Genomic DNA, 16,189 nt, shown 5'->3' on the forward strand with positions numbered 1-16,189 from the left:
CATGAATTAAAGAAGGACAACGATGGGGTAGAGTTGGGAAAAAATGACTAGCTACTAAATTGCACAAATTTCTTACCAGTTTCTTGATTCCATTTACCTAGAAGGGAAAGGTCATAAGGTCTGCCTTTCCCAACAAAGGTAATAAGTGCTTAACACAAGGTTAAGGGCTTTGAGTTAACTAAGTGGAGTTCTACAAATTCGAAGTCAATGCCAATGACTTTTCAAATTAGGTCAAATAGCAGCTGCCCACAAGGAATAGATTTGGAAACCTCAAATCTATTTTCTAATTGACCGAATAAAATGAGGTCTCTGTTGCAACTCATCCTTCTAGCACATTCTGTTTCTCTGATCCCCAGTAACTGTTAATGGAATTAACCAATTTTAATAACATGTTCTGAGTCATAATTCAACTCTATCTGGCAGAATGCACAGAGCACTGGGTTACAAGTCAGAATCCAGGATTCTAAATTCAAGTCATCCAGGAACTTCATTGGTGACCATGAACTAGAGTTACAGAAATAATATAGAGTTGTAAAGAAACTCCTAGGTCATTTAGAGCAAAGTCAACACTTAGATAAAGGACTGAGATACTGAGGAAGAATTTAGCCTAAGAACTCATTGATAAACAAGTGGCACAGTTAGGTCTGGAATGTTATCTCTCCTGAACTGCAGCCCAGTGCTCTCCATCCCATATCAGGTGATTTCATTACTAACTTTTAGCTCTACCAGTCTAAGAAATATTTGAAGTGATTCAGTCTAACTACTACAAAGAAAATGGCAGCTGATAAAAAAAATCTTAAGTGGTTATATATTCTGTCTTTTAAAGTAGATTTCAGTCAAATTCATACACATCCCTAAAGGTTACAGAAATTTGCAGCTGTAGTGAGTGAGGTCTATAATTTACAGAATCCCTGGTTATACAGTTAGGACCTATGTTTCTAATGGCCTCACTAACCAGCTTTATTTCGCTCTTAGTATTAGAAGAAAGGCCAGAAGGATTGAAATAGAGTGGGCATTCAGTGTAACCTAGTTTATTTTGCCAGAAGGGAAAAAAAAAATCTCTGAAAGCTTCCAAAAGCTGGTGGGGAGGAGAGTTTCAGTTGTAGAACTAGGTGAAAAACAAGCAATTAGCAATGACAGATATGATTGGGAGAAAGCTGGAATTTCTCCTTTCACAAGTTTCTTAAAAATATTTTATAGTCTAACTCTTTAGGGAGCTATCTCTGCTGGGGTTGGGACATAGAACTAACATCCAATTACAGGTGAAGGGTGTTTTGTATGTTGTGGTTATGTTCCTCACAGTTTATATTCCAAGCTACCAAGTTTCCAAATCTTAATAAAAAGTTGTGTTTCAACAGGGTTTGATCACACACTGAAGCAAAGTAAATGTAGTGAAATGATTGCCCACTATTATCTATCCACACCCAGCTCTATGCTTGCCTCTCTGTTCTTCTGCTTACGTGAGGAAATAGACGCAATGGGTTTTCAGGTGACTTGTCACCATGTGGACAGAGGGCCTTGTCAGCTTATACTCTCCCTCTATTGCTTTTTCCTTGTTTAACTCTAGCCAATTAAGCCCTGCGCTATCATTAATCGTCAAACTAGCACTTTTAGAGTTGAGAAAACCCATCTGGCAGTCACCTTTAAATTAGCCTTCAGCCCCTCCAAATAGCTTTAATTAAAGTCACGGCTGGCATGGAATCTGTCCAGGTTTTGTTTGTGGTTACAAATTCACAGTGTCACAGGTGTGGCAGGAACAGGACATATATTAATTCTGGAAACCCAAGGTCTCTTCCAGGTCAGGTTTGAATTTTTTTTTTTTAAATAAATGCTCATGCAAACAGTCTACTGGCCAAGCTTAGCAGACAGCTCATTTTAAAGGACCTTCCTGCAGAAGGAATCAAGAAACTTGTTTGTAATCTTAGAAGCTGGTTCTATCAACACTAGACCACCAGCTAATCCCACTTAAGACAAAGGGCACCCTATGGTCATACAGAGATGTATTGAAAAATCCAGATTTATGCTGGAATTGTCATTTTACAGTTTGCTCTGTGAAAGGAATATAAACTCATGGTCATTTCTGAAAGTGCTCCTAAAACCACCTCAGACTTACAGAACTTAAATCATACCCACGTCATGTACTATACACTACCCCAGATGAGGCCATTGCTAGGTAAATGACCATCTCAGATGAGGCCTTCGGGAGGGAGTAACCTAATAACTTGGATGCACTGATGTGTGCTTTGATCTGGATTCAAACCCGGTTCTTTTTAGTAGCTGTCTAACTCTGCTAAAGTTACTCTCAGATTTTTTTGTCTGTCCATAGAATGTAGAAAGTACCCTTGTCTCCATAGGGTTGTGGTGATAATTACCAGAAATAATATATGAAAAGCCAAGGGTATATGCCTGGCATAAGTAAGTGGATGATAAACCAAAGCTTTTTAAAGAAGTGCATGTGGTGGCTGGGGGGAGACTTTCCACCTACGTGGGCTCACTTCAGCTGCTTTTTAATGGTCTTAAGGACACCACTGGATCTGCTGTCTAGTCCTCATAGTACCACCTCCTGCTTTCTTTTCAAATCCAATCTTCTCAAATCTCATCTTTTAATCTTCGACGAGAAAGACCAAGATCTCATGAGGGTCCATAACTTGTCCAAATCAAAATGTGTCCGCTACTGAAATCAACTTCTGTGTTGATTCTGAAGAATATTTTCCTCCTATTTTTGAAGGATAAATATCCTGCTCTTAACCCCTCACCTTCCTGTGTCCTCCATGATCTTTCATCAAGTTTAGTGACTTGTTGGAAACTTCTTCATGCTCACTCCTCTCCTGCCAGATTACAGACTGAAATCCCTCCAAAATAACAAACAGCCAAATTCAAAACTAAACCAAAACCTCCCCTCTGAGCTGGCTCTTCTTCACTCTTTCCATACCTTCACCGCCAACCTCTTGGAAAAGAAATATGCACCGACTACTTCTTTCTCACATCCAGCTTTCCCACTGCACACCGTAGACACTTGAAGCTGGTACCCTTCCCTCTTGCCCCTACCTTCCCCGGCATCATTCTCATTTCAGATAATATATTAGCCCCTTCACAGTTAAGCCCAAATGGAAACAGATTTGACTTGTCCTTCTCCTTCTTTGCCTGATTGATTGATTCACAGATTCCATGATGAATAAATTGATGACAACTCTTATCATGTTAATCTATCCCTGTACTCTATCACCTCCAAAATTATCCAAATCTCTTATTGTACAGTCTTATAATCACCTGTTCTATTGTTTTTTCTCTTTCCTAGTGAGGTCTAAGTTCAGAGAAGGCAAAGATTCCATCTGTCTTGTATTCTCACCACTTACTATGGGGCTTTGACTAGATACTCAATAACATAAACTTAGTGTCTGACTAACAAACACATGTACTGCTATTCATTCCCATCATTCCCTTGGTTGAGCCTCATCATCTGTAAACTGTGCTTTTTGATAATCATCTTATTTATTCATCACTATTTAGATCATTCATTTATTCAACAAATATCAACTGAGCATCTTTCTTTTCTGGGCTCTGTTCTGGTCTCATGTAGCTTATAATTTAGGGAAGCAAAGGCCAAATAAGATACAAGTATATATTAGGGATGGCAAAGTAGGTGAGGATGCACAAATTGCTGGGTAGTGCTATTTAGACAACTGGTTGAGAAAGGCCTTTGTGGTTCATTGGCATTTGAACAGAGATATGAATGGAGGGAATGTGCCATCTAGAAATCTCCTGAGAAAGCACCCTACATGGAGAGAACAGCAGGCACAAAGGCTCCAAAGTGATGCTTAATGGGCTTCTGAAAAGCAAGGAGACCAGTGTGGCAGGGGTGCAGGGGTGTGGGAGACCAGGGAGGGATAAGATATAGGGGATGATATGGGGAAGGGAGGCCTGGTAGGCCATGGCAAGAATGTTCAAATTTATTCTGAATTACATGGGAAGTCATCAGAAGAATTTGAATAGGGATCTTAAATTATGATCCCTAAACACAGCTCTGATCACATTTCTCTGATATTAAATTTTTTATTTGCTTATTATTTCCTTCAAAATAAATTCCAAATGCCTTTACTTGACCTTTAAATTCCTCTATGATACAGAATTATGCTTTCTTCCCCATCACTTTCTCATATCCTTGCTTTTTTCTCAAGCCAAATTTTTTGGTGTCTCTGCCTGTGGCTGCTGAATTGATGTATTATATTTCTGCCTTCAGGAATACATTTTATTCTCCTTCTTAATTGTTCATATTCATTAGAACGCCATATAATGAGTGATATCTTCTTGGAACTTAAGCCCCTAGAGCATGGTACTGATGACTATATCTAGCTAATCATCCTATCAACTATTGTTTATTTAGCACCTACAATAGGTATGACATTCTGCTGGCACTTCTCATTAGAAACTTGAATATATCCCTACCTCCATCTTGCAGATGAGAAAGCAAAGATTGAGTCAGATATGTGAAGTGAGTTCCCAAAACTTACTTCACTGCAAGTAAGAGCAAAAATTAGGGCCCATTATCCCAGATGCCTGTGTTCTTTCATACACTTGTAGGTAGTTATTTTTGAATGTCTGCTTCATTTAACTGTAAGCTCCTTCATGGCATAGAGCAAATTTAATTCATCTTGTTATCCTTAGTATTTATCAGAATGGTTGCTTAAGAATTACTTGCTAATATAACTACAACTTTGAGAATGATCACAAGGGAAAGATCTCAGAGGCATCATCCATGAAAATCTTTACATTTGCCCAGTTTTTGAAATTTATTCACTCATTTCTGTGTCTATTTGTTCCACAAAACTATGTGATCCAATATGTAGAGGTGGATGTTTGTGTTGTGGAAAATACAAAGGTAAATACAATTGGCACTGATCCCAAGAAACTTAAAATCCAATCAGAGAAGAGAAATGGGAATTAACACTTATTGTACACCAATAATATGCCAAGTACTGTGCTAGCAGTGTGACATCTACTTTCTTGTTTAATTACCCATAAGAATGAATTATCAAACACTAGGAAACTGAATATCAAAAAAGATAAATATATTTTTTGAAAGAATATGGTAAGGAAGTATCAGAGCTGAGATGCCATTCTATATCTGGCCAATTCCAAACCTCTTCTCTCTACTACATCAAACTGGGGCCTAATATTATCATTATACCTACATAATCATAACAGAAGCCTCAACAATGTGCTTGCACAAGGTTCCATACAGTTCCCTGGCCTGTAGGGCATACAAAAACTCCACAGAATGTCTACAGTCCTGGGGCTTAGGAATAAAGATGATTTTAGCACTAAGAATAGAAGCGGATAGAAAGTTGAGGTAGTTTTAATGCTGTGAGGTAGAGAGATGAGCCTCCATAGCTGGGAAAACATGATTTTGACAGTAATTGTGGAACACACAGGTAGGAAGCTTTTAATAAATGTTGATGGAGAGGAAGAAAAGAAGGGAGGAAGGAAGGAAGGAAGGAAGGAAGGAAGGAAGGAAGGGAATTCATGATGCTTAATTTTGATTAACAATGTCTGTCCAGCCCAGCTTTCTTTGTTCCCATTATTCATTATATTTGTTTTATCCACACACTTTATAGGGGAATATTTATTTAAGGACAGAAACATTGGAATCAGACTCATCTCAGTTCAAATATCAGCTCCAGCTCCTATCTAACCTGGCCAAGAAAATGACCATCTCCATGCCCCCCATTTTCTAATCTGTAAAATGGAGATCTTAATAGTCCAACACTAAGGGCTATTATGAAGGTCAAATGGTTTGCCATGGAGTCTGTGACAAGGAAAATGCTCAAACAATGATGGCCTTGAAACCATACACCTCTAACTGCAGAACTGTTATTCCAATGCTCTTCCTTTCCCGTCCTTGTTAACTTTATTCAGTTCATATTGCTGCTTTGCGTCCCTAGCCTCAGTGGGTATTTATGGTCCCTGCTTATTGTAGGGCTAGAGCCTGCAGCCGCTAGCCATCTGGTCCAGCAGGCTCCTGGAGCCCATGAGCTCCCCCAGATGGATGGTTTTACCTCAGTCTGGAAATTCTAGGGAGTTCCCTGGGCCGAACAGGCCATAGTGTCCCCTGGGTTATTCAGAAGAGAAGTCCCTTTAGGGTGAAGCCCAATTGATGGAGCTGGCTTTGGCAGCTCATGGTTTGCTGGCTTACTGGAACCAAGGGTGATGTGGCTCAGCTTCCATACAAATCAGGAGGAAAGCAGGCTGGTGGGTGTCCCAGGGCCAGAATCATCATGCTAGCACTCACTCCAAGCAGGACCCTGAGTGAGGCACTTAGGATTCGATGAAAGAAGCATGAGGAGCCAAGAACACGTCCCCTGCTCACATATTGTATGTGACTCAAAAGAAAGCTCAAAATAAAGCTAACAGGTACATTTGTTCATCCTTTAAGTGGCTCACAATTCTCAAAATGTATTCAGTACAAGAGTGAGATGTTCAACATGGGAGACAGAGAAGCCGTATGAGTCTCAACCCTGCCTCTCAAGGGAAACACTTAGCTACATAAAATAACCAAAAGGCCCTCACAAAGCAATAATCTCTCTGAAAGGTAAAGTACTGGCATGGCAATATTCATCTGAGAAGTGTACAAGGGCACTTTCATGTGAGGCCTAGATGGGATGGTGTCTTTACTATGGTGGTTTTAGGCATTAAACAAGGCATAGACATAAGACCTGAGTCTTGAAGTTAGATCATCCATTCACTACTAAATGTATTTTCCTCTCACTGGCACATAACTATCTCCCTCAGAAGCAGAGCCCATCTAACAGGCTTCCTGCAAAGAAGCAGAGTTACTTGGGATTTTGAAAAATATGGTGATTCGTGGAGAGAAAGGGCATGTGGTATGAAGAATGAATGCGAAAGGGACTGGGCTCAGTAAGCCAAATGACTGCTTCACAATTAGACTGTACTGCAAAGAGCTGCACAGCTAGAATAAAGAGACCCAGCTCCCTCCCCACTGGAATTGCTTTCCCCTCTCATGCTGTCCCCTCCCTTCCCACACCCCTGGAAGCTGCCTGCCATCAGACAGGACTGGGCTATCCTACAGACACACCAAGGGAGGTTCAGACTTGAGGGCTTGGGTCTTCTGGGATTATTCACTCAAAAAAAACAGAACCTTGTCAAGCTGCCATAATCACAATATTCCATCTGTTTCTGATGGAGATAAATGTAACAGGAGACATAGGGCCGAAGAGCAGGGGCTGGCTAAAGGGAATGAGGTGAGAAGCATCTTGGGTGGATATGATATTAGTCACACATGTTAACCCCGCCTTGGGCTGGGAATCTAGAAATGAGAAATAAAGTAGGCCATGAAAGAAGGATTACAAGAGCACAGTTCCAAACTCCCACAGGATCCAACAGCATTAAAACTGAGGACCCAAGGTGAAACAATCAGCACTTCATCCCACCCTGTAATTCTTCTACTTACCTTCTGTCTTCCCCAGGGCTCATACATGAGGCAAAGCCATTTTTCCTAAAAAGTGGAGAGTGAGAAAATTCACAGAAACAGCTCTGTACTCTAACACTGCTTAGAAGAAGATATAGAGAAAGCAAGCATGCTCTTGTGTCTTCATGTGAGACTGAATTATCATATGGCAGCTTAACTATTTGGGTAAGATTCTGAGAAGGGCACTACACTAAGCCAGCCAGGCATCCTAACACTGGAAAAACCCTGCCCCCATGGAAAGATCACTCAGGGGAGAAATTGTGGGGAAAGCCACAAGAAGCACTTTTCTTTGTGACTGAAAGAGGACGGGGGGGGGGGGTAACCAAGGGCTACTGAAAACACTGTCATGTGAATGAGCATGGGGTTCCACTTTGCTTCTCAGGGACAGAGTAAGATAGCTCTACTTACACATATTCTAGGAGGTTTCATGGGCTGAATAGAATATGATGATGGAAAATAGAAATGCCCAACTAGAAAGGTCAAGGGTTGGGGCTGAACGATGGCATATTGGTGAGTTTTCTCATGAAATAGTACCAGATGTTTTGGATAAATTCTCCTTGTATGAGAAGATTACACTCCCCCAACCAAAACACAGATTGTTGACTTATCTTCTCTCTACCTTTTTAATACTACTTGCAGGGTGATGTCTTTGGCTATTACTATAATAGAGACACCCATTAGAGCTATCACCTTCTTAAGAGATGCTATTTGATAGGGAGATGCAGAGGCACAATCTTCCCCACACAGGTGCCTTCTCATGCTTGTTTGAAAAAGCAGCAATTCTGTACATGAGCTGTGAAGGGAAATGTGGCAGGATGGATGGGCAGGGAGGAGAAAGGAATCACCCTCACCATCCTGAATGACACCTTCATGAATTCCATCAGCTTACCCACCTGCGTGTCAGCACCTGGAAGCTGTGTTCTAAACCAAACAGAAGGCTCTCTGTTTCCCCTTAATAAAGAGTTGACAGGGGGCACCTGGGTGGCTCAGTCAGTTGGGCATCCGACTTCGGCTCAGGTCATGATCCCGCGGTCGGTGAGTTCGAGCCCCGCATCGGGTTCTGTGCTGACAGTTGAGAGCCTGGAGCCTGTTTCAGATTCTGTGTCTCCCTCTCTCTCTGACCCTCCCCCATTCATGCTCTGTCTCTCTCTGTCTCAAAAATAAATAAGTGTTAAAAAAAAAAAAAGAGTTGACATCCAGGCTCACTGTCTCTTTTGGCTCAGCATGGCTCTCAAGAACTTTCATAGGCTGACCTTGAGCATAGTTTTCTATTCTCACCTCCCTCTCTCCCTGCTCCTTGGGCCACACCCAAGCCTCCGCACAGGCGATGACTCTAACACCTGATGTTCTCTCATAGTTCCATCTTTGTGCACAAGCTCTCTGCTCAGAGGGTCTCCCCTTCCCACTCTCTCTTCTCAGACTAGTGAGATCTTGTCATCCTGTAAGTCCCAGCTCACATGTCCCTTTTCTGTGATGTTGTTGTTGGTTTCCCTCAGTTATTCGGTACCTACTGGTATTTGTAGGTGCTTTGTAAGTGCAAATAATATGGCTATCACATTATATTTCAGTCATCTGGTTCACACACACACACACACACACACACTATACCAAAGCTATCATGTATTTAATATTTACTAAATTCTGGCCATTAATATTTCTAGTTTCCAAATAAAGAAGCAAAGGCTAAACTATGCTAATATACATAACTAACTAGTGCTGGAGTTGGGACTCCAACTCTTGTCCCTTTGACTCCAAAGCCATACTCTTCATTAGTATATTCCCTATCGTCTCCACCCCATTAGAGTGGGACCCCTAAAAGGCAGAAAATGATAGTTCAGCAGAAAACAAGCTGACTCTGCATTTAGATACAGTTGTAAATGCCAGCTCCAACAATGATTAGTTGGGTGATCTGGGGGAAGTTACTTAACCTCAAACCAATACTCACTTTTTCCATCTGTAAAGTGGTGGTAAAAAAACTGTTTATTTCATAATATTATTTCAAGCATTAAAATATGTTGCAAAATAAATAGGCACTGCCAAGAATGTGAGCTCTAGCCCTTGTTTTTATTTGTTCCCTCAGTCTTTAGAATAACACTGTCACTGAGTGAGGACTCTGAATTTCTGTAGAATGAATACATTTTAAAAAGTAGATTTCCTCCTGAAAGGGGGAAATGCCTGACAGAGAACTGAGGTGAGGGTGCGGAGGGTGAGCCTTAAAATGGTAAATAAAATTGAGAGCAAACTATTGTGACTCTTGCTCTTAAGCTACCTCTTTTCCAAATACTTGATTTGGGTAAATATTCCAAGGATTGGAATCTTCCTCCTCCTCCTCCTCCTCCTCCTCCTCCTCCTCCTCCTCCCCTTCTTCTTCTTCTTCTTCTTCTTCTTCTTCTTCTTCTTCTTATGCTTCTGCCCACTACATCCACTCCCTCCCCTTCTCTTCTTCTCTTTGTTTATCTCCCTCTCTACTTCTCTCTTTTCATCCCTCTCTTTCCCCCTTTCTCCCCCTCCCCTTTTCTCTCTCTCTCTCTGTCACAAACACTCTCTCTCTCTCTCTCTCTCAGACCCTAGGAACCACTTCTGAGCATCAGCTTGCCATGTCCAGATGTGTAGTCAGCAGGACCTACACAGACCTACTCAGCATCCTCTCAGAGGATCTCACACAGCTGTACCAATACCTGTTAGGAGTGCTTCCAATGGGAAGTAACAACCTCATGCAAAGTGGGTTATAAGAATAGAGATTTCCCCTCCTCTTGGAACATGAAGTTGGGGGATGGGAAGAAAGTTACTAGTGTTGAGATACTGAGAGAGGCCATCTGGGGTCCAGGCTCAACCTTCTAGCTTTCTACCCTCAACATTTGTGTTCACACTTGCCACCTTGTGCCTACAAAATAGCTTCTGACATTCAAGGCGAGAAAAAAGGAAAAGGCTAATGTAAGTGGTAACTGAGCTTTTTATTCATTATGGAAAAGCTTTCCTGGAAACCAACTCCCACTTACATCCCACTGGCCAAACGCAGTGCAGAGGAGGCTGGGACATCAGGAAGCATGGTCAATCCTTAGGATAGGCCACCAGCTGCCCCAAGCAGGGATCTTATGAGCCAGTAAGGGGCATGGGTATTAGGGCCCCCAATAGTGTTCCCACAACCCACACTTCCTCCTTCTTCCATTTTCCTCTTAACTTAGAGTGTGCTGGTCTTTGAAATACATAGGCTAATGGCCAGAGAAACATGCTACCACCTTCCTCACTTTTCACATCTCAACAAATGCTTCACAAATTGTTGGCAGGGAGAAAAAAAGTGTAAATCAGTCCACGAATACAAATGCTGCTGGGAGATCCTGGAGACGTGAGCCCAGCCCTGTCACTGTTTATTGAAGGCATGGAAGGTGAGCAGGTCGAGAGCATGAGGCTGCATGACTAAGTGACATCAACTGCGAGCATCAGCAACTCTTTTCAGGAGACCAGAAAAAAGAAGGGCGCCTGGCCTGAACTAAAGCTGAACTTTTCACCCCTTCCCTATGGGAAAGAACAGAACTCAACATGCCCGAAGAACATGACAGAAAGTGTCAAGACAAAGGCCAAAATTATACTGAGCTGGGGCTTGAAGTCTGGGAGGAAACCATCAGTTCCTTCTCTTCCTTCTATCTTTACAACTATACCCACATGGTAAGGGGGAGGAGCCAGGAAAGTATCAGGGAAGGATGATGCAGAAAGTTCTGCAGAATAGGTATCACAATGTCCAGTCCAGATTCCTACTCCTTAGCATTAGCAACAATAAATTTTGTTCTCATACTTGCAATGTTTAATTTCTAGAGTGATTTAATGTTGAGATTACTTAGTCTTTTCACCATGCACATGTAAGAGCTCTGCATTTAAGAGATGAGTACAAAGCTATGATCGTGTCCAAGATTCCACGCACCACACATCAATGCTAACACCCAGGGTGTGCCAACTAAAGGTGCAGAGGAGCCACGCAGAGGATCCCCAATGTGCTGAGCTGAGTGTCTTTATTCACCCTCCCCTTTGAATCATCCACACCATAAAATGTACTTTCCAAGACAGGAGTAAAGTGCTTCAGGTAGCTAAAGAAACAGCACGTATGTTACTTTTTTCTCTGACTCCATTCCCCACTCCCCACCCCTACCTACCTACACACACACACACACACACACACACACACACACACAATCAGCTCATCAAGGGAAGCTGAGGGTGGAGATACTTCTTCAAGAGCCAGAAATTCATTGACTCCACTCTAAATGAAAAGGAAAAAAAATCCCCACTGTCAGCGTCCACTTTTGTCTCTTGGAGAATAACACCTCCTTCAGCAGCTGACATAAGGGAGAAAAAGACAATTAAAATTTGACATCTTTGCTCATTCAATTTACCTTTGCCAAAAACCACAGAAACACAATCAGGGCTTTTTGAGTAAATCGGTAATTTGAGGGAAGGTGGCACAGTTAAAAGTGGTTCAAATTTAGCGTCTAATAATAGCTCAATTAAGACACAGATCCATCTGTTTCTACTTGAGGAGTTTTGCAAAACCCAAAGACTAGTTATTTTCTTTTCCTTTTCTTTTAACTGTATACACTGGCCCTTCTTCCACCACCCTCACAAACACCCACAGAGAACTTGTCATTCCCCTTCAGGGAGCTGACCTCTGCTTCCTGATTTAGCACCCCATTAGCCATTTCTTTGGCACAGAGCAGCCCTGCATCTGAGCACAAATGTGGGGATGTTTGAGTGAAAACTGGACTTGTTTCCTGACTCAGCATGAGTCTCCACAGTGCCTGCAACTTGTGTCTCTGTCTAGCTACCAAGATGGGAAATTGCATTATCTGTTCCTCATACCCTCCAAAAATTGGTAAGAAAATGGTGTAAACAGCCTCGGCAGTCCTCGGAGGAAGGTGCCCCTCCAGGGCTGTTCACTGAGCTTCTGTGATATTACTGCAGGTTGGGAATTGGTGTTAGAAGCCCTCACACTTTCACTCCTTTTGGTTCTTATCAGTCCAATGTGAAAGCAAGAGAGGAAGGAGGAGGGAGAGAGGGAAAATTTGTGAATGTTCTGTGTGAGTGTGTTGGGGGATGGCAACAGAGGGACAGAGTGGGGGATCAGATTCAACCATTAAAGTCAAAGGGAACCTAGCACTATAGTAATGTAAAATTATTTATTGCCCAGCCTCTTTGGTCCAAGGTAAGTATATCCCTGTCTCTCCAATCCTGCAATAGAATAGAAACAGAAAAGATCTTTGGAGTTTCCCAACTAGGTCAAACACTTTGAGACAATCCATGAAGGGCAATTTACTCTCCCTATGACAGCTCCATGGAGCTTCTTGCTGACCTGTTTCTCTTCTTTGTCCACTTGTTTCAACAAATATCCCATTGCTATCAAAACAAAGCCTGTCTTCCCAACTTTCCTATGACCCTGCATCCAAATTCTAGGTGTTTGGGGTGCCTGGGTGGTTCAGTCAGTTAAGCTTTTGACTCTTGATTTTGGCTCAGGTCATGATGTCATGGTTTGTGTCATTGGGTTCTGCGCTGACAGCACTGAGCCTGCTTGGAATTCTCTCTCTCTCCTTCTCTCTCTCTCTGCCTCTCCCCCTCTTGCACTTCTCTCTCTCTCTCTCTCTCTCTCTCTCCCTCAAAATAAATAAATAAACGTTTAAAAACAAATTCTAAGTTCTTGCCTTGGCAGTTGTATTAACACTCTCCTGGGGTCATGGGATCAGGAGGGGCTCTACCAATAGATTTTAACTGATGGACTTCAAGCTGTCATTCTCTGGCTTCAAAGGGAAAAAGTAGGACCTAAGAAACTGAGATCTGTAAGTTGAACTCATTCATTGTCTCTTAATCTACACCAATAGCCTCTAATTGTTTACTGTCATCTTTATTTTTAGTGCTGGTGTTCAGGCCATATTCAGACTGCTGACAAGCTCTGATTAATAATGGATGAGCACAAATAAAAATTGGCACTAATAAAAAAAAAAAAGCCAAGCAAAACAATGGACAAATTGAGACTATCCAATCAATCACCAGCCCCCATCATTATCTGTGAAGAGTATTTAAGTAAGCACAAGAGAGAAGAGGGATGAAAGATAAAGTCATATAATGTTTATAATGTTTTAAAAATCCAGAACTCTTATGATATTCATTAAAAATCTCAATGGGCAGATATAGAAACAGTAATTAGGTATCCACTTTGGATGTGACTCACACTTTTAGAATAATGCTGTTACTATCCAGCCTATTCTTCGGCTCAGTGGAGTAAAGGACTGGATTCCAAGTCTCAAGACTTTGTCCTAGATATCTGATTCCTCACTTGACTTCTCTATGCCAGATAAACATAGCTATACAATTAAATGAATTTAAAACTTCTGTAAGAATGCCTTCTAGATTTTCAAAAGGATGGTGATGCTAAAAATCAAAAGCATTCTCGATCTTGGGCAGAGGGCCAGGAAGTCCCATCTACAAATATTCAGACCAATCAGATCTGGTGGAACGAAGTCTCAAGTGATTGCAAGGCTAAATCAATTCCAAGGGTATTTGTCTGCCCTCTTGTTTCTAAGAAAAGGAAACGTATGCGTCCTGATTTAGCTTGCAACAAAAGTAATAATTTGTTACACAATAACTTAAAATGAATTAGGAATTTCTTGTCCTTATTAAAAAATACTTAGGAACAAAAACAAAAGAGAAATGCATTACTAAACAATGATAAGCCAATAATTTCACTCTTAGTAGGCAATACCACAATAAACATCATCCTCAACTTGTCAATGTGGAGAAGCTTTCCAAAAAGGATTTTCAAGAGAAGGAAGAGACCAAGTCATTAGCTTTATTGAGAAATGCTACAGAAGAGGAAAGCTTTTTAGTAGGATAAGAGTAGTAGCAGTAAATAATTGAATCAAAGCACAGGGCCAGTTGGCATATCTGCACTTTTCTAACCACACACACCATATTTCATCATGACATAAGATATTGTCACAAAGTACAGGGAGTCATGAGCTGTAATGGAACAATACATCATTCCACAACCCCATGCCATGCACTCAAAACTCCATGGATTTGAAAAGAGTCCCCAATTCTATACCATTACTTACACACACACACACACACACACACACACACACACACACACAACTTCAACTTTCTACTATGTTAAACAAAACAATGATGAAAGGTAAAGAATATATGCTTTAACACTTACCTGACCATGCAGTATTCGATAAGAAGCATTAAATTCAGTCAGAAAACTGAAGTTAAGCACTGGCTCCATTATTCACCAGCTTGGGATTTCAGGTGTGCCATGGTTAAAGAGCAAATGAAAGAACATTGGCTTTGGAACCCAAATCTAAAGTTAATATCTTATAACAACCAGTCCACCATCGGTCCCTTGTTCAACTTATAATTTAACTCAATTTCTTTACCTGAGAAATGGGTTGAAGGGTTAAAAATAACTACACATTTTACTTCCTCCTGAAGTGGTCGTGAGGATTCAATGAAAAAAATGCATGGGAAAGCTCCTAGTAAACCTTGAGGAGCTATACCAACATTTGTTACTATATTTAATGTCTATGGACCTGACTTTTCTCCTTTATCAAATTCGGGTTAAAATGAAATCCCTCTCCTGCTTCCTTACAGGATTTTCTCAGGACTAAGCAAGCTCATGTATATGGATGTGTTTGGGAAACAATAAACCACTTCATAAATGATTGTCATTATATTAGGTTAACCTTGAAATTCCCAATGTCCTCCAACCGAAACAAGCTGGGACCTTCTCAAAGCTAAATGTCCTTCATTCCTCATTCTGGTGGCCTTGTACCAAAGAACTTGCCTGACATATTAACAATCTGGCAAATATTGCCATTCTTGTGTATTCCATCCTTCCTTTTCCAATTTAAATAATTGTTTGCATAGATCTGCATAAGTTATACATCAGTTGTTACTTTACTTAGGCATTTGAGTTGAAAATAATCAAGCTATTATTAACACTCATTCTTATTTTCTTCCTGTATTCTGAAAAATAAAATTTTCTTCTCTTTCAGAGAAAAGCATATAGTTCATAATAAAAAATAAAGAGCAAAAATGAAAACAAAAAAGACCAAAAACAAAAACAATACAAGGTGGTTATGGTTCATTTCCCATTCCAGAAGCTCCCACACTCCAAAACCTGCCTACCTCTGACTATTTGGTTAGTTGAAGCTGTGTAAGCTTTTTTTTTTTCTTTCCACTTCCAATATAAGAATAGCCTTATTAGTTTTTTGCAGATTATAAACATGTTTTATTTATTATAAAAGCAAATTAAAAATACATTAAAGTATACCCACATTTTACATATTCACCTATATATATATATATATATATATATACACAAGAGTCTATAACCTGCCATATTTCCAGTCATATTTCTGCCAAATACAAAGCCTTCATTAGGCTTTTTCATCATTTGTATGTATCATATGCACTTAGCCATTTAATTTAAATTGCTTCTGATTTTTCACTAATACAAAAATGCTGTGCAGCTAATTTAAAAAACTTTGAACATATGCCCACTATATGATGCAATCACTCTACTCCTAGGTCAATAACCTACAGAAATGAAAGTGTATGTCTACAAAAAGACAGCTGTTCATAGAAACTTTATTTATAATGTCCGAGACTGTAAGCAACCCAATAATCAATCCCTCAATGGGTGAATGGATGGCT

Source organism: Panthera tigris, chromosome D1, assembly GCF_018350195.1.
Source record: "Panthera tigris isolate Pti1 chromosome D1, P.tigris_Pti1_mat1.1, whole genome shotgun sequence".
NCBI lineage: Eukaryota > Metazoa > Chordata > Mammalia > Carnivora > Felidae > Panthera > Panthera tigris.